The 27237-nt window shown below is 43.3% G+C and overlaps 1 pseudogene; it reads left to right on the top strand.

Moving 5' to 3' along the window:
• Positions 1-3727: 3727 nt before the first annotated feature.
• LOC131703099 (reticulon-4 receptor-like 2) lies at positions 3728-26676 on the top strand (annotated as a pseudogene).
• Positions 26677-27237: the final 561 nt, after the last annotated feature.

The raw sequence follows: 27237 nt of genomic DNA, 5'->3' as shown, positions 1-27237 counted from the left end.
AATTATTGAGCTTAATTACATTCATTATTTTATGTATAATTAATTCAATTAGTGTGTTGAGCATATTCAATTTGGCATATTATCTTCGAATGTTGAGTTTTGTCTATTTGACAGCTGTTACTTCAATTCAAATGTTGAACTTTGTCGTTGATGTTTGACGCTCCGGCTTTTGCAGTTCACATTTTTGTTACATTCCACCTCTCATAGGTTTGAACACAAACGGGTTTATTTGTGAAATTGTCAGATTGTTTCTTGTGTATCCAGCGCTCATCTGAACTAACTGCTTCAGTAGTCTGTTCCCGTGAATAGACAGCACATGCCTGAGGGGGTGTGTTCTGTACAGCTGTGCATTTGAGTAAAGTTTGTCGCGGAGTTTTAAACGTTCCCATGGCAACTGAGTCAACAAAACCAACATCATCACGCTTTGAGACGCAAGCTAAGGGCTAAGAAGTAAATGGTAAAAAGTGAAAGCAGTGTAAGTCAGTGGAATTTTTTGATTGTTTGATTTTATCAAATGTTCACGATAATCATGTATGTTCTGTAAATGCGGAATGCAATTAGTCGATATGTAAAAGCATGAATAAATGAATGGTGTCTATTCCTAACGCATCGGTAAAGTTCAGTATAGTGCCGCTTTTGTAGCAGCAAGCAGGCTTGTTCCGTCGTCTTGATATCACTATGTAACACAATTTTTGTTCCTGGGTAGTAGGTGTTATTTCCTAATTGCTTATGCCTCAAAAGTATAGAAAATGGCTACTATTCCCCACAAACTTTGCTTTTGTTACCAGGACAGTGATATTTTGAAATTTACCTTTTTCCAATGAGAAAACGGACGAATTTGTGTCTTTTGGTTCACATAAAGTCAGAATAAAACAACATATGAATCCAAATTAACATGTATTTATACTAAAGTAATACAAAAATGACTACAAAAGATTTAGAAGTGAGTAGTTTTTCGAGATTTAAGATTATACTGTAAATCACTTTCACGAATCAGCCCCCAAATGTAGTCTCCCATCATGTTCTCGTTATACTGTCCTTGGTAGCGGCGTTCAAAGTCCATTATATCCTGGTGGAAGCGCTCACCTTGCTCCTCCGAGTACGCTCCCATGTTCTCCTTGAATTTATCAAGATGAGCATCAAGGATATGGACTTTGAGGGACATCCTTCAGCCCATTGTGCCGTAGTTCTTCACCAGAGTCTCAACCAGCTCCACATAGTTTTCGGCCTTGTGATTGCCCAGGAAGCCCCGAACCACTGCGACAAAGCTGTTCCAAGCCGATTTCTCCTTACTAATAAGCTTCTTGGGGAATTCAATGCACTCCAGGATCTTCTTTATCTGTGGTACGACGAAGACACCGGTTTTGAACTTTGCCTCAGACAGCTTAGGGAAGAAGTCTTGAAGGTACCTGAAAGACCCTTCTCTTTACTTCTAAAGACGGCTGCTCTCTCTCTCCGGAGGAGTGGGTACGGGGAGCTCATGGCAGTGTGGCACCGGGGCGATGGATGAAGGAAGGTCCGGATACGTGATAGCAGGTGCATTCTTGCCAGTCCGACATTTGGAAGGGTCCATCATGCAGAAGTAGCAGTTGCTTGAGTGGTCAGTGGGTTCCCGCCAAATTCTTGGGATAGCGAACTTCATGGCTCTCTTTTCCCCTCTGTACCATCCTACAAAAATACATTTATTTCACCCATGACTAATGTGTAAGAGATTCTCGCAACATTTTTCATATATGATATATTTATTCAATAACATTGAAAATTGTAAAACATTTTAAAATTAAAAACTTTTACAATTTTAAAAATTTTAACAAATTTTATAACATAAAATTCCGAGCAATAATTGTCCATCTTACCTTCCAGAGTTTTTTTTTGCAGTGCTCGCAGGTGAAATGAGGTGCCCAGGGTTTGTCTTGATCCCCGACAGGCATGCCAAAATATGCGTTGTAGGCCTCACACATCTTAGCAGATGCTTCCACGGAGTACTTTTTCACTCTTGTCTTGATAAATTTGCCGCAGACATAGCAAAATGCGTCTGCCGGATGCTTGCAGCCTCTTGATGCCATCTCAGAAAAATGCAGATATGTATCCACTTAGGCAGCTGGAACTAAACTGAACTGGTGGGCTTAAGGCCCCTGTATTTATACTACTATTTATATTACTGGAAAGTTCTAGAAAGTTCTAGAAGTTTATTTCTTCACATTACTATAATCTCGGGCTGTGTATTTGCATCTATAGCGACCCGGCCTGTGCGCCAGGCAGCACCGGGACCTCTGGACCGGTTTCCCCCGCCTGAAGTACTGTACTACTTCCTATCATCGATTTATACAGACAAAAGAATATTAAAGTTGAGTGAGAAACTGTGTGCTAAACTCTTTCAAAGCAGGAGTCACAGTGTCAGCACCCGTCCCAGCAGTATCAGCACCAGTCTTACCGGTCAGCAGCAGTTACCAGTCCCAGCAGTGTAAGGCAACTTAAGTAGCAGTGAACCAAATGCAAGTCAATAAAGGTATGAACCCATCTACTTATTAATAGTGATGTTATATTCTTGTCCTTTTAAAATCACATATTTCTGACAGTGTCAATATCGTCATTGTAGGTTGCTGTGGTTTTGCTGGGAGACAATTAGTTTTGATCTTTGAAATAATATGGGTCATCAAATTTTAACATTAACATCATCATCCAAGAGACTTAATATTGCTTTGCAGTTTACACGAACAGTCTCCAGGCTTTGTAAGATGATAACTTTTACCTTTGTAACATGAACAGGATCTGCAAGAGGTTTGTTCAACTGTTTTTTTTTTTTTGGGGGGGGGTTCAAACCAAATCCTGCTTAGGGCCCCCAAAAGGCGAGAAACAGTCCTGTCTATTACCAGTACAAAACACACACACACACACACACACACACACACAGGCAGCAGTTGTACAGTGTTATACAAGGAAAATAACAAGATATACTCATGACACATTAAGTGTTGAGATGACGATATCACATTATTTTTACATTAGTAGACTATTATTTATTTTACAGTTGTCACACACAACCTACATAAAATAATAATAATAATAATGCACATTTCAAGAATCACAAATGTATACAAATTCTGCCACCCTTTTATACAGTTGGGTTTTTACTGGAACAATCTAGGAGGTAAAGTAGTTGCTTGCTAGCTGTCTGTCTGTCCATCCATCTAGTGCAGGAGTTGTTAACCCATGGTCCTAAAGAGAGCCTCAATCCTGCAGCGGCTCCCCTATAACTTTCCTGCCGTATCGGAGCGCCTGTCAGTCTGCGAGTGAACGGCGGTGTGAGCCGTGTCTTAGAGCGCATAACCTTCAAAGTAAAAAAAAAAATAAGATCCGTATTAATTTGGAATAGCATTAAAAATTGACGCAGACGTCTTCTTTTCATCCTTTCTTCATTCATCCCTTCCTCTTTTCTTTTGATATTTAGCGGAGAAATTGAACTTTTTATAGACCTCCTCGGAGTCTCCTCCCCCCTCCCTCGCTTCTGAGCTCCGTCAGCGGGCACAGTGCCGGGTTTTGTCCCCCGCCTTCAGCGCACAATGCCCCGGCTTGGCCCGTGTGGGTTTCCCGTCGCAGCCCCCAAGTGCTTCGTAGGCAGTGGCCCTCTATAATAGGCGCAGTCGAGCCGAAAGAGAGCACCAGACTCCAGCGGAGAGATAGCAGCAGCAGCGCCGCACACGAATACACCCGGCACAGAGTAGAAATGGGGACTCGGTCGAATTTACGAAGCGGTTCCCGTACTCGAAATGTCAAAGGTAAGTAAAAATAAATACTGAATCTTATAGCAGTATGGATTTACATTGACAATGACGTGTTTGATTTGTTTATTTATTGTCATTTATTTTAAGTCTTTGTTAAGTTTAACACGCAGTGAGGAGCAACTAATAACATAAATGAGCAGATAGACTTCGTTTGTTTATTTTTTTTCATCTCTTTTCAAATATTCATTTATGTACTTTGAAATGTTATATATTTGATCATTCACATATATATATTCAACACAATCTATATTATATTATTAAATATACGGGGTTAGTCTATGTATGTATTTCTTTGTATCGCTTGTTTTGAGTTTGCGAACATGGTCCTTTTAGTATTCCTTATTTTTAGTCGTTTTCCGTTTGATAGAAATTTCAGACATGCTCAATCCATATCAGGGTCAGCTGCTGCTGTGTATTATAAAGAGATTTCAGACATGCTCAATCAATATCAGGGTCTGCTGCTGTGTATTATAAAGAGATTTCAGACATGCTCAATCAATATCAGGGTCTGCTGCTGCGTATTATAAAGAGATTTCAGACATGCTCAATCCATATCAGTATCTGCTGCTGTGTATTATAAATAGATTTCAGACATGCTCAATCAATATCAGGGTCTGCTGCTGTGTATTATAAAGAGATTTCAGACATGCTCAATCAATATCAGTATCTGCTGCTGTGTATTATAAAGAGATTTCAGACATGCTCAATCAATATCAGTATCTGCTGCTGCGTATTATAAAGAGATTTCAGACATGCTCAATCCATATCAGTATCTGCTGCTGTGTATTATAAATAGATTTCAGACATGCTCAATCAATATCAGGGTCTGCTGCTGTGTATTATAAAGAGATTTCAGACATGCTCAATCAATATCAGTATCTGCTGCTGTGTATTATAAAGAGATTTCAGACATGCTCAATCAATATCAGTATCTGCTGCTGCGTATTATAAAGAGATTTCAGACATGCTCAATCCATATCAGTATCTGCTGCTGTGTATTATAAAGAGATTTCAGACATGCTCAATCAATATCAGGGTCTGCTGCTGTGTATTATAAAGAGATTTCAGACATGCTCAATCCATATCAGTATCTGCTGCTGTGTATTATAAAGAGATTTCAGACATGCTCAATCAATATCAGTATCTGCTGCTGCGTATTATAAAGAGATTTCAGACATGCTCAATCCATATCAGTATCTGCTGCTGTGTATTATAAAGAGATTTCAGACATGCTCAATCAATATCAGTATCTGCTGCTGCGTATTATAAAGAGATTTCAGATGTCAATCAATATCCGGGTCTGCTGCTGTGTATTATAAAGAGATTTCAGACATGCTTAATCAATATCAGTATCTGCTGCTGTGTATTATAAAGATATTTCAGATGTCTCAATCAATATCTGGAGCAGCAGTGTGGAGTAGTGGTCAGGGGGGCTCTGTACTCTTGACCGGAGGCTCTTGTGTGGGTTCAGTCCCAGGTGGGGACACACACACTGCTGCTGTACCCTTGAACAAGCAGGTACTTTACGTAGATTGCTCCATTAAAAAACCCAACTGTATAAATGGGTAATTGTATGTAAATAATAATATCACAATTGTAAGTCACCCTGGATACGGGTGTCTGCTAAGAAATAAAATATCAGAGTCTGCTAAACAGTAGAATGTATGCTGTGCCATAGGAGTCTCATTGAAACTGCTGTGTCATAGGATTCTCATTGAAACTGCTGTGCCATAGGAGTCTCATTGAAACTGCTGTGCCATAGGGAGTCTTATTGAAACTGCTGTGCCATAGGAGTCTCATTGAAACTGCTGTGAAATAGGGAGTCTCATTAAAACTGTTGTGCAATAGGGAGTCTTATTGAAACTGGCATAGTCTTTTTTAACTGAAGTTTATGCCATAGGGCTTCATCAGCAGGTTACAAGCTGACAAGCTAATTATTAAGTTGTATACCCTGTGTGTGTGTGTGTGTGGTCATGTCTCAGTGAGTGTGTGTGTGTTTCCCTGTGTGTATGTGTGTTCATGTCTCTCTGTGTGTCAGTGTGCGTATTTCTCTGTGCATGTGTCACTGTGTGCGTGTTTCAGAATGTGCACCTGTGTCTCTGCGTGTCTATGATGTAAACCAATCATTCTGGTTTTCAAACAGCTTGCAGGGCAATAGTGAATCACTCAAATTGTGAATGAATGTGTAAACAAATAAATTAAACAAACTAATGAGAGAGTGGGAGGGAGAGGGAGGGAGGAAAAGGAAGTGAGAGAAAGAACAGCAAGAGGGAAAGCGAGAACGAGTGACTCGTTTTGAAGTGTAAAGGGATGAACTAATGAATGAATCAACAAATTACTCCCTGGAATTCTGGAGACTGAAAGATAGATAGAAGTTTATAACCGTTTGTCTGAGGAATGCTGTGACAGGAAATGTGGAGTAGTGGTTAGGGCTCTGGACTCTTGACCGGAGGGTTGTGGGTTCAATCCCCAGTGGGGGACACTGCTGTTGTACCCTTGGGCAGATACTTTACCTAGATTGCTCCAGTAAAAACCCAACTGTATAAATGGGTAATTGTATGTAAAAATAATGTGATATCTGTATAATGTGAAATATCGTATAATGTGATATCTTGTAAGAATTGTAAGTCGCCCTGGATAAGGGCGTCTGCTAAGAAATAAATAATAATAATAAAATGACCGAGGTTGAGACTCAGAGACAGTTTAAATGTTCAAAAATAAAGTTTTTAATAAACAAAAATACAAAATAAACCGGCACAAGGGCCAAACAAAAAGGTTTTAAACATAAAATAAACACAAAACAAAAAAAGCAAAACTTACAAAAATAAAGGTTTCCAGGCTGGGCTTTGCCTTCACTGGATTAAAAAACAAACAAACAGAAACCCAGCACACACAAAACACTCTTGTTTCTTCTCCTTCTAGAACACTCCCCCTAGCCAGGGCCTCTCCCCTAGCTTTTATCCCCTGTGGCTGGAGCCCAATTAATAAATAATTGCTGATTATTCAATTAGGGCTCCAGCCACATTCTCACATGTTTTCCTGGCACGGAGGAATTTAACCCCCTCCCTGCCAGTCCCAACCACGTTCTTAAAGACGGGGCAGTCCCCCGTCACAAATGCCTTTTCAAGCAGTCACCCCCTCAAATGTTAACATCAAAGCATATCAAAGTTTAATTTCTTTTTTTTTTTGGAATCGTCAATTATTTTTACCCCGTGATTTCTCCCCAATTTGGAATGCCCAATTGTTTTTAAGACAGCCCCTGACTCACTGCTTCTACAACCCCCCCCCCCACCTCCACACCTCCCCTCCTCCCCCCCCCCACCCCCGCAGTGACTCTTTCTCGGCTGGGAGAGGCTGGAGACAGACAAGCGCACTCAAGCTTTAGTCCTCTGAAACAACACCGTACTTCAAACTGTCAAGTCAAGCTGTCCACTTTCTTCTTTCTTTGTTTTTTTGTTTCTTTCTTTCACACTGCAAGCCCAGTGTAACACAGCCGGCTCACAGGCAGGCAGGCAGGCAGGCAGGCGGGCGTCTGGCCACCCACAGGAGTCACTGGTGTGCGGTGAGACCGTGATTACCCAGCTGACTTGAGCCCCCCTGCCTGGGTGGCACTCTGCTAATTGTGCACTGTCCCTGGGAGCCCCTTGGAAATCCTCTAAGAATCCCCTAGGTACCTCCTAGGAGCTCCTGGCCACAGCTGGCGGTGGCATAGGCCCGGATTCGAAACAGTGCATTCTGCACTCCAGGGTGTGCCTTTACATGATGCACCACTCGGGAGTCCCCTATTATTGTTAAAGATAATAAAATATTATAATCAGATTTGTAGGTCAACAGATCCACCATAAATAAAGCGGCTTCTTGTTCCTGATGAAGTCATTTCCACCGTGCTGCTGATGTGCTGCTGTGTGAGAGTGCTAATCTGGAGTGAAATGTGTTCAGGCTTTCACACACACACATTGAGAGAGACACACACATTGAGAGACACACATACGCACACTGGAGCACACACACACACATTGAGAGAGACACACACTGAGACACACACACATTGAGAGACATACACTCACTGGAACACACACACATTGCAAGAGAAACACACTGAGACACACACACACACTGAGAGAGAAACACACTGAGACACACACACACATTGATAGAGACACACACTGAGACACACACATTGAGAGAGAGACACACACACACACATTGAGAGAGACACACACTGAGACACACACACACAGAGAAACACACCGAGACACACACTCACACACACACATTGGGAGAGACACACACACACACATTGAGATAGACACACACTGAGACACACACACACATTGAGAGACACACACACACATTGAGAGAGACACACACTGAGACACACACACACACACACACACATATACACACACATTGAGATAGAAACACACCGAGACACAGACACACATTGAGAGACATACACACACACACACACACACACACACTCATTGACAGTGTTCTTCTCTATTCATTGTCTTCCCTGAATTATAGAAGGCGTTCCTGTTTTTCCGAGTATTCGGGTTCCTCTATAAATGTCACCAAAGTTTCCGAGCCTCTCTCTGAGTGACTGTTCGCCCAGTCAGTTCTGTTATGTGCTGAGAATATTATATCATTGGGTCAATCGGGGTCAGGGGTCACTCTTAGAGAGATCTATGACAGACAACTGAATAAATGTTCATTGAGACATGACTTCAAATCTGTCTGTATTTTGGTTTATCTGCCTTTCTGTCTTGTCTGTCATTTTGTTTATCTATCAGTCTATCTCTCTCCCCTCCCTTCTGCTCTCTCACACTCTCTCCTCTCTCTCCCCACGCAGGCTCGGTGTCTGTCTGGCTGTTGCTCTGGCTGGCAGTCTGCTCCCCTAGCCCTGCCTATTCCTGCCCCAGGCTGTGTGTCTGTTACCCCTCCCCGATGATGGTCAGCTGCCAGTCTCAGAACTTCTCGGCGGTGCCGGCCGGCATTCCCTATGACAGCCAGAGAGTATTCCTCTAAAACAACCGCATCACAGAGCTGCAGGCAGAGTCCTTCGGCTTCCAGACACAGGTACCGTCTTGCCCTGTTCACACTTCACATTTATGGGTAACCCCCTTTTCTCCCCCAATTTATAAATTGTTTTTAAGACTATGTCTGCCTCACCACTGCTGCTGCTGCTGCGATCTCCCCCGCAGTGACTCCTTCTCGGCTGGGAGAGGCTGGAGATAGACAAACACACTCAAGCTTTTGTCCTCCGAAACAACAACGTGCAAGCCCACACAATAATCTAAATGTAATTCAATTCCAGTACTTATTTTGTTCATATATGCAGTCTTTTACAGAGTTTTTTAAACATACATATATAATTACAGGAAGGTAGGATGTTGGAGACAAATAGAAAATGTATGGGGGGGTCCATCTTTTAAGAGACACTATTTGACTGTCCCTTGAGTGCAGGTCTCTTAATACATGTTTGACTGTAACTTGAAATTGAGCTTGAAAATGATCTTCCACTCTCTCCCCCACCTCTCTCTCTCTCCCTCTCATCAGGTCCTGTGGCTCTACTCCAACAACATCAGCTCCATCAAACCCGATTCCTTCAGCGACATGCGAGATCTGGAGGAGCTGGACCTGGGGGATAACCCCTCCCTGCGCACCCTCCATCCTGACTCCTTCCGGGGGCTGGACAAGCTGCAGAGCCTGCACATATACCGCTGCCAGCTGGGGACCCTGCCCGGAAACATCTTCAAAAAACTCTACAGCCTGCAGTTCCTTTACCTGCAGGACAACCTGCTGCAACACATCCAGGTGAGAGACAGAGAGAGAGAGAGAGAGAGAGAGAGAGAGAGAGAGAGAGAGAGAGAGAGAGAGAGAGAGAGAGAGAGAGAGAGAGAGAGAGAGAGAGAGAGAGAGAGAGAGAGAGAGAGAGAGAGAGAGAGAGAGAGAGAGAGAGAGAGAGAGAGAGAGAGACCTCCTATCTAATACAGTGCGCCTCCAACCCTGCTCCTGGAGCCCCCCCCCCCCCATCCTATCTAATACAGTGCATCTCCAACCCTGCTCCTGGAGCCCCCCCCCATCCCCCCCATCCTATCTAATACAGTGTGTCTCCAACCCTGCTCCCGGAGAGCCCCCTCTATCCTATCTAATACAGTGTGTCTCAATCCTGCTCCTGGAGAGCCCCCTCTATCCTATCTAATAGAGTGTGTCTCCAACCCTGCTCCTGGAGAGCCCCCTCTATCCTATCTAATACAGTGTGTCTCAATCCTGCTCCTGGAGAGCCCCCTCTATCCTATCTAATACAGTCTGTCTCAACCCTGCTCCTGGGGGGGAAGGGGTGACAGGAGGCAGATACATACAGGAGAGCTATAACACAAATAATTTTAATTATATAATTTAACATACAACTTTTTGGTAGTACTGAATTTTCATGTGCCAAATATCAATCTCTGTCCCTCCCCTTCCCCCTCCCTCTCTCTCCCCCTCTCAGGACAATCTCTTCTCAGACCTGGTGAATCTCACTCACCTCTTCCTCCACGGCAACCAAATCTGAGTCCTGTCTGAAAATGTCTTCAGAGGGCTGGTCAACCTGGACAGGCTCCTCCTCCACGAGAACCGAGTGCGACAGGTCAACCGCAAAGCCTTCAGGGACCTGGGTCACCTCACCACCCTCTTCCTCTTCAACAACGCCCTAACAGACCTCCCTGCTTCGGCCCTCTCCGATCTCTCATCCCTGCAGTTCCTCAGACTCAACGGAAACCCCTGGAGCTGCTCCTGCCAGGCCCGCACTCTCTGGGAATGGTTCCGTCAGGTCCGGATCTCCAGCTCCGAGCTCCTCTGCGCCGGTCCCGAGGAGAGGAAAGGTCTAGATTTGAGGTTCTTGAGAGAAATCGATTTCGCTCCCTGCCCCATGATGCCTTACTATCCGAGAGCCCGCGTCACTTACACCTTCAGCACCAGAACGAGATGGTGGTTCCCCAAATCGGGCAAGGCAAGCGGGGGGAATTCGGACAAATCTAAAGGCTTGGATGGAAAGAAAGGACAACAGCAAGACAACAGTTACATCAGTCCAGATAAAAGTCAAACCAAAAGTTACGAAGCTGAGTCCACATTGACGAAAGTTAAAGAGCAAGACTACTGGGAGAAATATGAAAACGAAGACTCCACTATTCGTTGTTACAAGTTGGATTGTTTGAAAGAAGCAAACGGGAAGTCCAGAGGCGTTTGTCCAGACGCGTCCCTCTTTCTCCTCTCTCTCTCCCTCACTCTCACCCTCTCCCTCTCTCTCACCCTTCACTTTCTTTTTCCTGAAACCATGTGAAGAGCATTTGTGAATTTCCCCTTAAAGTCTATATTGAAAAGATATTACGATTCAATTACTGCTCTGCAGTGTTGAGTTTCCTATAGACCAGCTCTGCTCTGAAACTGCTGTGTGATAATGAGTCTTATTAAAACTGCTGTGCGATAATGAGTCTTATTAAAACTGCTGTGCGATAATGAGTCTTATTGAAACTGCTGTGCAATAGGGAGTCTCATTGAAACTGCTGTGTGATAGGGAGTCTTATTGAAACTGCTGTGCAATAGGGAGTCTCATTGAAACTGCTGTGTGATAGGGAGTCTCATTGAAACTGCTGTGCGATAGGGAGTCTTATTGAAACTGCTGTGCGATAGGGAGTCTTATTGAAACTGCTGTGCGATAGGGAGTCTCATTGAAACTGCTGTGCAATAGGGAGTCTCATTAAAACAGCTGTGCAAAAGGGAGTCTTATTAAAACTGCTCTGTAATAGGGAGCCTTACTGAAACTGCTGTGCGATAGGGAGTATCATTGAAACTGCTGTGCGATAGGGAGTCTTATTGAAACTGCTGTGCGATAGGGAGTCTTATTGAAACTGCTGTGCGATAGGGAGTCTTATTGAAACTGCTGTGCGATAATGAGTCTTATTAAAACTGCTGTGTGATAATGAGTCTCATTAAAACTGCTGTGTGATAGGGAGTCTTATTGAAACTGCTGTGCAATAGGGAGTCTTATTGAAACTGCTGTGCAATAGGGAGTCTTATTGAAACTGCTGTGCGATAGGGAGTCTTATTGAAACTGCTGTGCGATAGGGAGTCTTATTGAAACTGCTGTGCAATAGGGAGTCTCATTAAAACAGCTGTGCAAAAGGGAGTCTTATTAAAACTGCTCTGTAATAGGGAGTCTTACTGAAACTGCTGTGCGATAGGGAGTCTTATTGAAACTGCTGTGCGATAATGAGTCTTATTAAAACTGCTGTGTGATAACGAGTCTTATTGAAACTGCTGTGCAATAGGGAGTCTTATTGAAACTGCTGTGCAATAGGGAGTCTTATTGAAACTGCTGTGCAATAGGGAGTCTTATTGAAACTGCTGTGCGATAGGGAGTCTTATTGAAACTGCTGTGCGATAGGGAGTCTTATTGAAACTGCTGTGCGATAGGGAGTCTCATTGAAACTGCTGTGCAATAGGGAGTCTCATTGAAACTGCTGTGTGACAGGGGGTCTTATTGAAACTGCTGTGCAATAGGGAGTCTCATTGAAACTGCTGTGCGATAGGGAGTCTCATTGAAACTGCTGTGTGACAGGGGGTCTTATTGAAACTGCTGTGCAATAGGGAGTCTTATTGAAACTGCTGTGAAATAGGGAGTCTCATTGAAACTGCTGTGTGATAGGGAGTCTTATTGAAACTGCTGTGTGATAGGGAGTCTTATTGAAAATGCTGTGTAATAGGGAGTCTCATTGAAACTGCTGTGCGATAGGGAGTCTCATTGAAAGTGTTTGAGAGAGACCCAGGGAAAGCACTGTTTTAAAAGGAACTAATCTAAAAAGTTATATAAAAAAATGAAATGTTGTCTTTCCTATAGACTCGCTCTGTACAGCTCTGCAGTGTTGATCTGTCTTTCCTTTTAACCTGCTCTGTACAGCTCTGCAGTGTTGAGTTTCCTATAGACCTGCTCTGTGCAGCTCTGCAGTGTTGAGTTTCCTATAGACCTGCTCTGTGCAGCTCTGCAGTGTTGAGTTTCCTATAGACCTGCTCTGTGCAGCTCTGCAGTGTTGAGTTTCCTATAGACCTGCTCTGTGCAGCTCTGCAGTGTTGAATTTCCTATAGACCTGCACTGTGCAGCTCTGCAGTGTTGAGTTTCCTATAGACCTGCTCTGTGCAGCTCTGCAGTGTTGAGTTTCCTATAGACCTGCTCTGTGCAGCTCTGCAGTGTCGAGTTTCCTATAGACCTGCTCTGTGCAGCTCTGCAGTGTTGAGTTTCCTATAGACCTGCACTGTGCTGCTCTGCAGTGTTGAGTTTCCTATAGATCTGCTCTGTGCATCTCTGCAGTGTTGAGTTTCCTATAGAACTGCTCTGTGCAGCTCTGCAGTGTTGAGTTTCCTATAGACCTGCTCTGTGCAGCTCTGCCGTCTTGAGTTTCCTATAGACCTGCTCTGTGCAGCTCTGCAGTGTTGAGTTTCCTATAGACCTGCTCTGTGCAGCTCTGCAGTGTTGAGTTTCCTATAGACCTGCTCTGTGCAGCTCTGCAGTGTTGAATTTCCTATAGACCTGCACTGTGCAGCTCTGCAGTGTTGAGTTTCCTATAGACCTGCTCTGTGCAGCTCTGCAGTGTTGAGTTTCCTATAGACCTGCTCTGTGCAGCTCTGCAGTGTCGAGTTTCCTATAGACCTGCTCTGTGCAGCTCTGCAGTGTTGAGTTTCCTATAGACCTGCACTGTGCTGCTCTGCAGTGTTGAGTTTCCTATAGATCTGCTCTGTGCATCTCTGCAGTGTTGAGTTTCCTATAGAACTGCTCTGTGCAGCTCTGCAGTGTTGAGTTTCCTATAGACCTGCTCTGTGCAGCTCTGCCGTCTTGAGTTTCCTATAGACCTGCTCTGTGCAGCTCTGCAGTGTTGAGTTTCCTATAGACCTGCTCTGTGCAGCTCTGCAGTGTTGAGTTTCCTATAGACCTGTTCTGTGCAGCTCTGCAGTGTTGAGTTTCCTATAGACCTGCTCTGTGCAGCTCTGCCGTCTTGAGTTTCCTATAGACCTGCTCTGTGCAGCTCTGCAGTGTTGAGTTTCCTATAGAACTGCTCTGTGCAGCTCTGCAGTGTTGAGTTTCATATAGACCTGCTCTGTGCAGCTCTGCAGTGTTGAGTTTCCTATAGACCTGCTCTGTGCAGCTCTGCCGTCTTGAGTTTCCTATAGACCTGCTCTGTGCAGCTCTGCAGTGTTGAGTTTCCTACAGACCTGCTCTGTGCAGCTCTGTTCATAATGAATTACAAATTACACTTCTTTTAAAGTGTTTTGCCTTTTTTTCCCAGTTTTATGTCTCTCTCTCTCTCTCTCTCTCTCTCTCTCTCTCTCTCTCTCTCTCTCTCTCTCTCTCTCTTGACTTTCTTAATTGCTATGAAAATCACTACAAAATATTCTGCAACTGTTTTAAGATGTTTACAGATTATATATATATACAAAATGTGTTTCAGATGTTACAATTTGAAACTGTTTTCTTTTTACTTTGAAATTGCATGTATTTTATTTAATTTCAGTGCAAAATGACTATTTTTTTTTTTGAAGGGACTGATCCATTTAGGTGCAGTCAAAGAGAGGGGTGGGGGAGTTTGGACTAGTAATAATACTGTAATAATAATAATAATAATAATAATAATAATAATAATAATAATAATAATAATAATAATAATAATAATGATAATAATAATATGCACAATAGCCTTAGACCAATCACCCCCTATACTAACTATAATGGACTGTTCCGTGTTACTTTGTACTTTTTTTTTTTTTTTAAGGTGTTGGATTGCCTGAATTTGTGTAATTTTAGGAATTTGTTTATAAAGTTGTGTATTGATTTTTTCATTTATGTATTTATTTGTTTATTTTGTTCATTAATTTTCATAAGTGTTAGATCTCAGGAATTTAAGATTTACAACATTTTTATGGATTTTAAAAACAGCACTGTACTGCACTGGGGATCTGAGAGCCAGCTAATTCAATACAGTCCAGTCTAATCTAACAGCACGGCACTGTACTGGGGATCTGAGAGCCAGCTAATTCAATACATTCCAGTCTAATCTAACAGCACTGTACTGTACTGGAGATATGAGAGCCAGCTAATTCAATACAGTCCAGTCTTATCTGACAGCACAGTACTGTACTGGGGATCTGAGAGCCAGCTAATTCAATACAGTCCAGTCTAATCTAACAGCACTGTACTGTACTGGGGATCTGAGAGCCAGCTAATTCAATACAGTCCAGTCTAATCTAACAGCACGGTACTGTACTGGTGATCTGAGAGCCAGCTAATTCAATACAGTCCAGTCTAATCTAACAGCACTGTACTGTACTGGGGATCTGAGAGCCAGCTAATTCAATACAGTCCAGTCTAATCTAACAGCACAGTACTGTACTGGAGATATGAGAGCCAGCTAATTCAATACAGTCCAGTCTAATCTAACAGCACTGTACTGTGGATCTGAGAGCCAGCTAATTCAGTACAGTCCAGTCTTATCTAACAGCACTGTACTGGATATCTGAGAGCCAGCTAATTCAATACAGTCCAGTCTAATCTAACAGCACTGTACTGTACTCATGATCTGAGAGCCAGCTAATTCAATACAGTCCAGTCTAATCTAACAGCACGGTACTGTACTGGGAATCTGAGAGCCAGCTAATTCAATACAGTCCAGTCTAATCTAACAGCACTGTACTGTACTGGGGATCTGAGAGCCAGCTAATTCAATACAGTCCAGTCTAATCTAACAGCACGGCACTGTACTGGGGATCTGAGAGCCAGCTAATTCAATACATTCCAGTCTAATCTAACAGCACTGTACTGTACTGGAGATATGAGAGCCAGCTAATTCAATACAGTCCAGTCTTATCTGACAGCACAGTACTGTACTGGGGATCTGAGAGCCAGCTAATTCAATACAGTCCAGTCTAATCTAACAGCACTGTACTGTACTGGGGATCTGAGAGCCAGCTAATTCAATACAGTCCAGTCTAATCTAACAGCACGGTACTGTACTGGTGATCTGAGAGCCAACTAATTCAATACAGTCCAGTCTAATCTAACAGCACTGTACTGTACTGGGGATCTGAGAGCCAGCTAATTCAATACAGTCCAGTCTAATCTAACAGCACAGTACTGTACTGGAGATATGAGAGCCAGCTAATTCAATACAGTCCAGTCTAATCTAACAGCACTGTACTGTGGATCTGAGAGCCAGCTAATTCAGTACAGTCCAGTCTTATCTAACAGCACTGTACTGGATATCTGAGAGCCAGCTAATTCAATACAGTCCAGTCTAATCTAACAGCACTGTACTGTACTCATGATCTGAGAGCCAGCTAATTCAATACAGTCCAGTCTAATCTAACAGCACGGTACTGTACTGGGAATCTGAGAGCCAGCTAATTCAATACAGTCCAGTCTAATCTAACAGCACTGTACTGTACTGGGGATCTGAGAGCCAGCTAATTCAATACAGTCCAGTCGAATCTAACAGCACGGTACTGTACTGGGGATCTGAGAGCCAGCTAATTCAATACAGTCCAGTCTAATCTAACAGCACTGTACTGGGGATCTGAGAGCCAGCTAATTCAATACAGTCCAGTCTAATCTAACAGCACGGTACTGTACTGGGGAACTGAGAGCCAGCTAATTCAATACAGTCCAGTCTAATCTAACAGCACAGTACTGTACTGGGGATCTGGGAGACAGCTAATTCAATACAGTCCAGTCTAATCTAACAGCACTGTGCTGTACTGGGGATCTGAGAGCCAGCTAATTCAATACAGTCCAGTCTAATCTAATAGCACTGTACTGTACTGGTGATCTGAGAGCCAGCTAATTCAATACAGTCCAGTCTAATCTAACAGCATTGTACTGTACTGGGGATCTGAGAGCCAGCTAATTCAATACAGTCCAGTCTAATCTAATAGCACTGTACTGTACTGGAGATATGAGAGCCAGCTAATTCAATACATTCCAGTCTAATCTAACAGCCCTGTACTGTACTGGGGATCTGAGAGCCAGCTAATTCAATACAGTCCAGTCTAATCTAACAGCACTGTACTGGGGATCTGAGAGCCAGCTAATTCAGTACAGTCCAGTCTTATCTAACAGCACTGTACTGGAGATCTGAGAGCCAGTTTATTCAATACAGTCCAGTCTAATCTAACAGCACGGTACTGTACTGGGGAACTGAGAGCCAGCTAATTCAATACAGTCCAGTCTAATCTAACAGCACTGTACTGTACTGGGGATCTGAGAGCCAGCTAATTCAATACAGTCCAGTCTAATCTAACAGCACTGTACTGTACTGGGGATCTGAGAGCCAGCTAATTCAATACAGTACAGTCTAATCTAACAGCACAGTACTGTACTGGGGATCTGGGAGACAGCTAATTCAATACAGTCCAGTCGAATCTAACAGCACTGTGCTGTACTGGGGATCTGAGAGCCAGCTAATTCAATACAGTCCAGTCTAATCTAACAGCACTGTACTGTACAGGGGATCTGAGAGCCAGCTAATTCAATACAGTCCAGTCTAATCTAACAGCACGGTACTGTACTGGGGAACTGAGAGCCAGCTAATTCAATACAGTCCAGTCTAATCTAACAGCACTGTACTGTACTGGGGATCTGAGAGCCAGCTAATTCAATACAGTCCAGTCTAATCTAACAGCACTGTACTGTACTGGGGGTATGAGAGCCAGCTAATTCAATACAGTCCAGTCTAATCTAACAGCACTGTACTGGGGATCTGAGAGCCAGCTAATTCAGTACAGTCCAGTCTTATCTAACAGCACTGTACTGGAGATCTGAGTGCCCGTTTATTCAATACAGTCCAGTCTAATCTAACAGCACTGTACTGTACTCATGATCTGAGAGCCAGCTAATTCAATACAGTCCAGTCTAATCTAACAGCACGGTACTGTACTGGGAATCTGAGAGCCAGCTAATTCAATACAGTCCAGTCTAATCTAACAGCACTGTACTGTACTGGGGATCTGAGAGCCAGCTAATTTAATCCAGTCCAGTCGAATCTAACAGCACGGTACTGTTCTGGGGATCTGAGAGCCAGCTAATTCAATACAGTCCAGTCTAATCTATCAGCACTGTACTGGGGATCTGAGAGCCAGCTAATTCAATACAGTCCAGTCTAATCTAACAGCACGGTACTGTACTGGGGATCTGAGAGCCAGCTAATTCAATACAGTCCAGTCGAATCTAACAGCACTGTGCTGTACTGGGGATCTGAGAGCCAGCTAATTCAATACAGTCCAGTCTAATCTAACAGCACTGTACTGTACTGGGGATCTGAGAGCCAGCTAATTCAATACAGTCCAGTCTAATCTAACAGCACGGTACTGTACTGGGGAACTGAGAGCCAGCTAATTCAATACAGTCCAGTCTAATCTAACAGCACTGTACTGTACTGGGGATCTGAGAGCCAGCTAATTCAATACAGTCCAGTCTAATCTAACAGCACTGTACTCTACTGGGGATCTGAGAGCCAGCTAATTCAATACAGTCCAGTCTAATCTAACAGCACAGTACTGTACTGGGGATCTGGGAGACAGCTAATTCAATACAGTCCATTCGAATCTAACAGCACTGTGCTGTACGGGGGATCTGAGAGCCAGCTAATTCAATACAGTCCAGTCTAATCTAACAGCACTGTACTGTACTGGAGATATGAGAGCCAGCTAATTCAATACAGTCCAGTCTTATCTGACAGCACAGTACTGTACTGGGGATCTGGGAGACAGCTAATTCAATACAGTCCAGTCGAATCTAACAGCACTGTGCTGTACTGGGGATCTGAGAGCCAGCTAATTCAATACATTCCAGTCTAATCTAACAGCACTGTACTGTACTGGAGATATGAGAGCCAGCTAATTCAATACAGTCCAGTCTTATCTGACAGCACAGTACTGTACTGGGGATCTGAGAGCCAGCTAATTCAATACAGTCCAGTCTAATCTAACAGCACTGTACTGTACTGGGGATCTGAGAGCCAGCTAATTCAATACAGTCCAGTCTAATCTAACAGCACGGTACTGTACTGGTGATCTGAGAGCCAGCTAATTCAATACAGTCCAGTCTAATCTAACAGCACTGTACTGTACTGGGGATCTGAGAGCCAGCTAATTCAATACAGTCCAGTCTAATCTAACAGCACAGTACTGTACTGGAGATATGAGAGCCAGCTAATTCAATACAGTCCAGTCTAATCTAACAGCACTGTACTGTGGATCTGAGAGCCAGTTAATTCAGTACAGTCCAGTCTTATCTAACAGCACTGTACTGGATATCTGAGAGCCAGCTAATTCAATACAGTCCAGTCTAATCTAACAGCACTGTACTGTACTCATGATCTGAGAGCCAGCTAATTCAATACAGTCCAGTCTAATCTAACAGCACGGTACTGTACTGGGAATCTGAGAGCCAGCTAATTCAATACAGTCCAGTCTAATCTAACAGCACTGTACTGTACTGGGGATCTGAGAGCCAGCTAATTCAATACAGTCCAGTCTAATCTAACAGGACTGTACTGTACTGGGGATCTGAGAGCCAGCTAATTCAATACAGTCCAGTCTAATCTAACAGCACTGTACTGGGGATCTGAGAGCCAGCTAATTCAATACAGTCCAGTCTAATCTAACAGCACGGTACTGTACTGGGGAACTGAGAGCCAGCTAATTCAATACAGTCCAGTCTAATCTAACAGCACAGTACTGTACTGGGGATCTGGGAGACAGCTAATTCAATACAGTCCAGTCTAATCTAACAGCACTGTGCTGTACTGGGGATCTGAGAGCCAGCTAATTCAATACAGTCCAGTCTAATCTAATAGCACTGTACTGTACTGGTGATCTGAGAGCCAGCTAATTCAATACAGTCCAGTCTAATCTAACAGCACTGTACTGTACTGGGGATCTGAGAGCCAGCTAATTCAATACAGTCCAGTCTAATCTAATAGCACTGTACTGTACTGGAGATATGAGAGCCAGCTAATTCAATACATTCCAGTCTAATCTAACAGCCCTGTACTGTACTGGGGATCTGAGAGCCAGCTAATTCAATACAGTCCAGTCTAATCTAACAGCACTGTACTGGGGATCTGAGAGCCAGCTAATTCAGTACAGTCCAGTCTTATCTAACAGCACTGTACTGGAGATCTGAGAGCCAGTTTATTCAATACAGTCCAGTCTAATCTAACAGCACGGTACTGTACTGGGGAACTAAGAGCCAGCTAATTCAATACAGTCCAGTCTAATCTAACAGCACTGTACTGTACTGGGGATCTGAGAGCCAGCTAATTCAATACAGTCCAGTCTAATCTAACAGCACTGTACTGTACTGGGGATCTGAGAGCCAGCTAATTCAATACAGTACAGTCTAATCTAACAGCACAGTACTGTACTGGGGATCTGGGAGACAGCTAATTCAATACAGTCCAGTCGAATCTAACAGCACTGTGCTGTACTGGGGATCTGAGAGCCAGCTAATTCAATACAGTCCAGTCTAATCTAACAGCACTGTACTGTACAGGGGATCTGAGAGCCAGCTAATTCAATACAGTCCAGTCTAATCTAACAGCACGGTACTGTACTGGGGAACTGAGAGCCAGCTAATTCAATACAGTCCAGTCTAATCTAACAGCACTGTACTGTACTGGGGATCTGAGAGCCAGCTAATTCAATACAGTCCAGTCTAATCTAACAGCACTGTACTGTACTGGGGATATGAGAGCCAGCTAATTCAATACAGTCCAGTCTAATCTAACAGCACTGTACTGGGGATCTGAGAGCCAGCTAATTCAGTACAGTCCAGTCTTATCTAACAGCACTGTACTGGAGATCTGAGAGCCCGTTTATTCAATACAGTCCAGTCTAATCTAACAGCACTGTACTGTACTCATGATCTGAGAGCCAGCTAATTCAATACAGTCCAGTCTAATCTAACAGCACGGTACTGTACTGGGAATCTGAGAGCCAGCTAATTCAATACAGTCCAGTCTAATCTAACAGCACTGTACTGTACTGGGGATCTGAGAGCCAGCTAATTCAATCCAGTCCAGTCGAATCTAACAGCACGGTACTGTTCTGGGGATCTGAGAGCCAGCTAATTCAATACAGTCCAGTCTAATCTATCAGCACTGTACTGGGGATCTGAGAGCCAGCTAATTCAATACAGTCCAGTCTAATCTAACAGCACGGTACTGTACTGGGGATCTGAGAGCCAGCTAATTCAATACAGTCCAGTCGAATCTAACAGCACTGTGCTGTACTGGGGATCTGAGAGCCAGCTAATTCAATACAGTCCAGTCTAATCTAACAGGACTGTACTGTACTGGGGATCTGAGAGCCAGCTAATTCAATACAGTCCAGTCTAATCTAACAGCACGGTACTGTACTGGGGAACTGAGAGCCAGCTAATTCAATACAGTCCAGTCTAATCTAACAGCACTGTACTGTACTGGGGATCTGAGAGCCAGCTAATTCAATACAGTCCAGTCTAATCTAACAGCACTGTACTCTACTGGGGATCTGAGAGCCAGCTAATTCAATACAGTCCAGTCTAATCTAACAGCACAGTACTCTACTGGGGATCTGGGAGACAGCTAATTCAATACAGTCCAGTCGAATCTAACAGCACTGTGCTGTACTGGGGATCTGAGAGCCAGCTAATTCAATACAGTCCAGTCTAATCTAACAGCACTATACTGTACAGGGGATCTGAGAGCCAGCTAATTCAATACAGTCCAGTCTAATCTAACAGCACGGTACTGTACTGGGGAACTGAGAGCCAGCTAATTCAATACAGTCCAGTCTAATCTAACAGCACTGTACTGTACTGGGGATCTGAGAGCCAGCTAATTCAATACAGTCCAGTCTAATCTAACAGCACTGTACTGTACTGGAGATATGAGAGCCAGCTAATTCAATACAGTCCAGTCTAATCTAACAGCACTGTACTGGGGATCTGAGAGCCAGCTAATTCAGTACAGTCCAGTCTTATCTAACAGCACTGTACTGGAGATCTGAGAGCCAGTTTATTCAATACAGTCCAGTCTAATCTAACAGCACTGTACTGTACTCATGATCTGAGAGCCAGCTAATTCAATACATTCCAGTCTAATCTAACAGCACTGTACTGTACTGGGGATCTGAGATCCAGCTAATTCAATACAGTCCAGTCTAATCTAACAGCACGGTACTGTACTGGTGACCTGAGAGCCAGCTAATTCAATACAGTCCAGTCTAATCTAACAGCACTGTACTGGAGATATGAGAGCCAGCTAATGCAATACAGTCCAGTCGAATCTAACAGCACGGTACTGTACTGGAGATATGAGAGCCAGCTAATTCAATACAGTCCAGTCTAATCTAACAGCATGGTACTGTACTGGTGATCTGAGTGCCAGCTAATTCAATACAGTCCAGTCTAATCTAACAGCACGGTACTGTACTGGTGACCTGAGAGCCAGCTAATTCAATACAGTCCAGTCTAATCTAACAGCACGGTACTGTACTGGGAATCTGAGAGCCAGCTAATTCAATACAGTCCAGTCTAATCTAACAGCACTGTACTGTACTCATGATCTGAGATCCAGCTAATTCAATACAGTCCAGTCTTATCTAACAGCACGGTACTGTACTGGGAATCTGAGAGCCAGCTAATTCAATACAGTCCAGTCTAATCTAACAGCACTGTACTGTACTGGGGATCTGAGAGCCAGCTAATTCAATACAGTCCAGTCGAATCTAACAGCACGGTACTGTACTGGGGATCTGAGAGCCAGCTAATTCAATACAGTCCAGTCTAATCTAACAGCACTGTACTGGGGATCTGAGAGCCAGCTAATTCAATACAGTCCAGTCTAATCTAACAGCACGGTACTGTACTGGGGAACTGAGAGCCAGCTAATTCAATACAGTCCAGTCTAATCTAACAGCACAGTACTGTACTGGGGATCTGGGAGACAGCTAATTCAATACAGTCCAGTCTAATCTAACAGCACTGTGCTGTACTGGGGATCTGAGAGCCAGCTAATTCAATACAGTCCAGTCTAATCTAATAGCACTGTACTGTACTGGTGATCTGAGAGCCAGCTAATTCAATACAGTCCAGTCTAATCTAACAGCACTGTACTGGGGATCTGAGAGCCAGCTAATTCAGTACAGTCCAGTCTAATCTAACAGCACTGTACTGGGGATCTGAGAGCCAGCTAATTCAGTACAGTCCAGTCTTATCTAACAGCACTGTACTGGAGATCTGAGAGCCAGTTTATTCAATACAGTCCAGTCTAATCTAACAGCACGGTACTGTACTGGGGAACTAAGAGCCAGCTAATTCAATACAGTCCAGTCTAATCTAACAGCACTGTACTGTACTGGGGATCTGAGAGCCAGCTAATTCAATACAGTCCAGTCTAATCTAACAGCACTGTACTGTACTGGGGATCTGAGAGCCAGCTAATTCAATACAGTACAGTCTAATCTAACAGCACAGTACTGTACTGGGGATCTGGGAGACAGCTAATTCAATACAGTCCAGTCGAATCTAACAGCACTGTGCTGTACTGGGGATCTGAGAGCCAGCTAATTCAATACAGTCCAGTCTAATCTAACAGCACTGTACTGTACAGGGGATCTGAGAGCCAGCTAATTCAATACAGTCCAGTCTAATCTAACAGCACGGTACTGTACTGGGGAACTGAGAGCCAGCTAATTCAATACAGTCCAGTCTAATCTAACAGCACTGTACTGTACTGGGGATCTGAGAGCCAGCTAATTCAATACAGTCCAGTCTAATCTAACAGCACTGTACTGTACTGGGGATATGAGAGCCAGCTAATTCAATACAGTCCAGTCTAATCTAACAGCACTGTACTGGGGATCTGAGAGCCAGCTAATTCAGTACAGTCCAGTCTTATCTAACAGCACTGTACTGGAGATCTGAGAGCCCGTTTATTCAATACAGTCCAGTCTAATCTAACAGCACTGTACTGTACTCATGATCTGAGAGCCAGCTAATTCAATACAGTCCAGTCTAATCTAACAGCACGGTACTGTACTGGGAATCTGAGAGCCAGCTAATTCAATACAGTCCAGTCTAATCTAACAGCACTGTACTGTACTGGGGATCTGAGAGCCAGCTAATTCAATCCAGTCCAGTCGAATCTAACAGCACGGTACTGTTCTGGGGATCTGAGAGCCAGCTAATTCAATACAGTCCAGTCTAATCTATCAGCACTGTACTGGGGATCTGAGAGCCAGCTAATTCAATACAGTCCAGTCTAATCTAACAGCACGGTACTGTACTGGGGATCTGAGAGCCAGCTAATTCAATACAGTCCAGTCGAATCTAACAGCACTGTGCTGTACTGGGGATCTGAGAGCCAGCTAATTCAATACAGTCCAGTCTAATCTAACAGCACTGTACTGTACTGGGGATCTGAGAGCCAGCTAATTCAATACAGTCCAGTCTAATCTAACAGCACGGTACTGTACTGGGGAACTGAGAGCCAGCTAATTCAATACAGTCCAGTCTAATCTAACAGCACTGTACTCTACTGGGGATCTGAGAGCCAGCTAATTCAATACAGTCCAGTCTAATCTAACAGCACAGTACTCTACTGGGGATCTGGGAGACAGCTAATTCAATACAGTCCAGTCGAATCTAACAGCACTGTGCTGTACTGGGGATCTGAGAGCCAGCTAATTCAATACAGTCCAGTCTAATCTAACAGCACTATACTGTACAGGGGATCTGAGAGCCAGCTAATTCAATACAGTCCAGTCTAATCTAACAGCACGGTACTGTACTGGGGAACTGAGAGCCAGCTAATTCAATACAGTCCAGTCTAATCTAACAGCACTGTACTGTACTGGGGATCTGAGAGCCAGCTAATTCAATACAGTCCAGTCTAATCTAACAGCACTGTACTGTACTGGAGATATGAGAGCCAGCTAATTCAATACAGTCCAGTCTAATCTAACAGCACTGTACTGGGGATCTGAGAGCCAGCTAATTCAGTACAGTCCAGTCTTATCTAACAGCACTGTACTGGAGATCTGAGAGCCAGTTTATTCAATACAGTCCAGTCTAATCTAACAGCACTGTACTGTACTCATGATCTGAGAGCCAGCTAATTCAATACATTCCAGTCTAATCTAACAGCACTGTACTGTACTGGGGATCTGAGATCCAGCTAATTCAATACAGTCCAGTCTAATCTAACAGCACGGTACTGTACTGGTGACCTGAGAGCCAGCTAATTCAATACAGTCCAGTCTAATCTAACAGCACTGTACTGGAGATATGAGAGCCAGCTAATGCAATACAGTCCAGTCGAATCTAACAGCACGGTACTGTACTGGAGATATGAGAGCCAGCTAATTCAATACAGTCCAGTCTAATCTAACAGCATGGTACTGTACTGGTGATCTGAGTGCCAGCTAATTCAATACAGTCCAGTCTAATCTAACAGCACGGTACTGTACTGGTGACCTGAGAGCCAGCTAATTCAATACAGTCCAGTCTAATCTAACAGCACGGTACTGTACTGGGTATCTGAGTGCCAGCTAATTCAATACAGTCCAGTCTAATCTAACAGCACTGTACTGTACTGGGGATCTGAGAGCCATCTAATTCAATACAGTCCAGTCTAATCTAACAGCACGGTACTGTACTGGGGATCTGAGAGCCAGCTAATTCAATACAGTCCAGTCTAATCTAACAGCACGGTACTGTACTGTACTGGACATTTTGGTAGGGGCTGTGTTCACATGCGACAATTGACAAGCTCTTACCAAGATGGCAGCCCAACAACAAACAGAAAAAAAACGAGAAAATATTTTAACTTTTGTCATTCTTTTAACAAAAAAATAAAAACATTCCGTGTTGTATTGTGTTGTATTTTTGTAAAAAAAAAAAACAAACATGTTGAATAAATGCTTTATTTAAAAAAAAAAAAAAAACCTAAAAAAATCATCTTTTGTGTTTCCTCTTTTCAAGCAAAATCCAATGGGACTTTATTTGATTTCATGCCAAACACACATACATCAAATATATTTCTGTCAATAAAAACATAATCCTTAAAGGTGATTAAATTAGTTTTATCTTGTCTTAATGAATGTCTTTTAAATTTGTAAAATTATAACCCATTAAAATAGAACAAATCGACAGAAATTAATGCATTTGTCGCTCGTTACCCTTTTTCATTTTTTTATTATTATAAAGTCCAGCCACTGTAAAATATCAGAAATTATCGCGATCGCTAAAACCCAGCCCATCACAGATGCATCATGGGAACAAAGAACAGTCGTTTGAAATTGAATACGAATATATTCAATATTTGACCAAAAAAGAGGGGATATGGCAGGAAGACAAGTAAGAGAATAATCTTTTTTTATTGTATTTTCTTAATTAAACAGGAAATAGGAAACTTTTTTTTCTCAGCGTCTTTTCTGTGTTTTCAACGTGTTGTGTTGTCAGGATACCGTACACACTTAACTCGCTCAGTCAAAAATAGATTTTTTGAAGCTTAACTATTTAATTTATTTTTTTGTAATATTTTAAAAAATTCTCCCAATTTGGAATATCCAATTGTTTTTTTTTATGGCGCTGCTGCAGCTTCCCGTATCGACTCGGGAGAACGAAGACTCATCATGCGCATCCTCTGAAACAAACGCCGTCAGCCACCCTCCTCTTGTCACACTGCAACAGCAAAGCCAGCCGTACCTGGCTGTAGCGGTGTTTGAGGAAACGCAGTTCTGCCCACAACTCGCTGGAGACCGGTCGCCACAGGAGTTGCTGGAGCTTGTTGAGACAATGATTACCAAGCTGACCTAAACCCTCCCAACCCGGGTGGCACTCTGCCAACTGTGCGCCGCCCCCTCGGCGTTCCTGTCGGCGATGGCATAGTCTGGATTGGAACCAGCGATCTCCAGGCTATAAGGCACACCTTGCAATTCAGATGAAGCGCCTCAGCTGGATGCGCCACGCTCCCCCCAACAATTCAGCAATTCAGTAGGCTACGTTTGACCCGTTCAGTTAATCAGTGCAGTGTTTTTCACTAGTTTTCTGTTAGGTTATCATCTGTTTTCTTTCTCAGTATTAGCCGTGATTTCCTGGAAAATGTGACAGTGGCGACCTGCAAGTTTGGTCCATCCATAATTAAATACTCTACTGCAGTTACTGCTTGCTCTTAAATATAACTCTATTTAATGTATTGCAGCTGCTCTTATTTAAACTGCCTTTACATTGATTTCCACATTCCATTTTGCACTCGTTATTCGTCCGATTTGATCTCCATTCTGCTTCCAAGCTGATGGCTGGGAAGCCTATTGTTTCTGTTAGGATTAAATAGCTACGTATTTTGAAATAAAGATGTATTCATTATTATGAACGTTA

The sequence above is a fragment of the Acipenser ruthenus genome, chromosome 32 (assembly GCF_902713425.1).
Source record: "Acipenser ruthenus chromosome 32, fAciRut3.2 maternal haplotype, whole genome shotgun sequence".
Taxonomy (NCBI): Eukaryota; Metazoa; Chordata; class Actinopteri; order Acipenseriformes; family Acipenseridae; genus Acipenser; species Acipenser ruthenus.
This window is presented reverse-complemented; position numbering and strand designations above follow the sequence as displayed.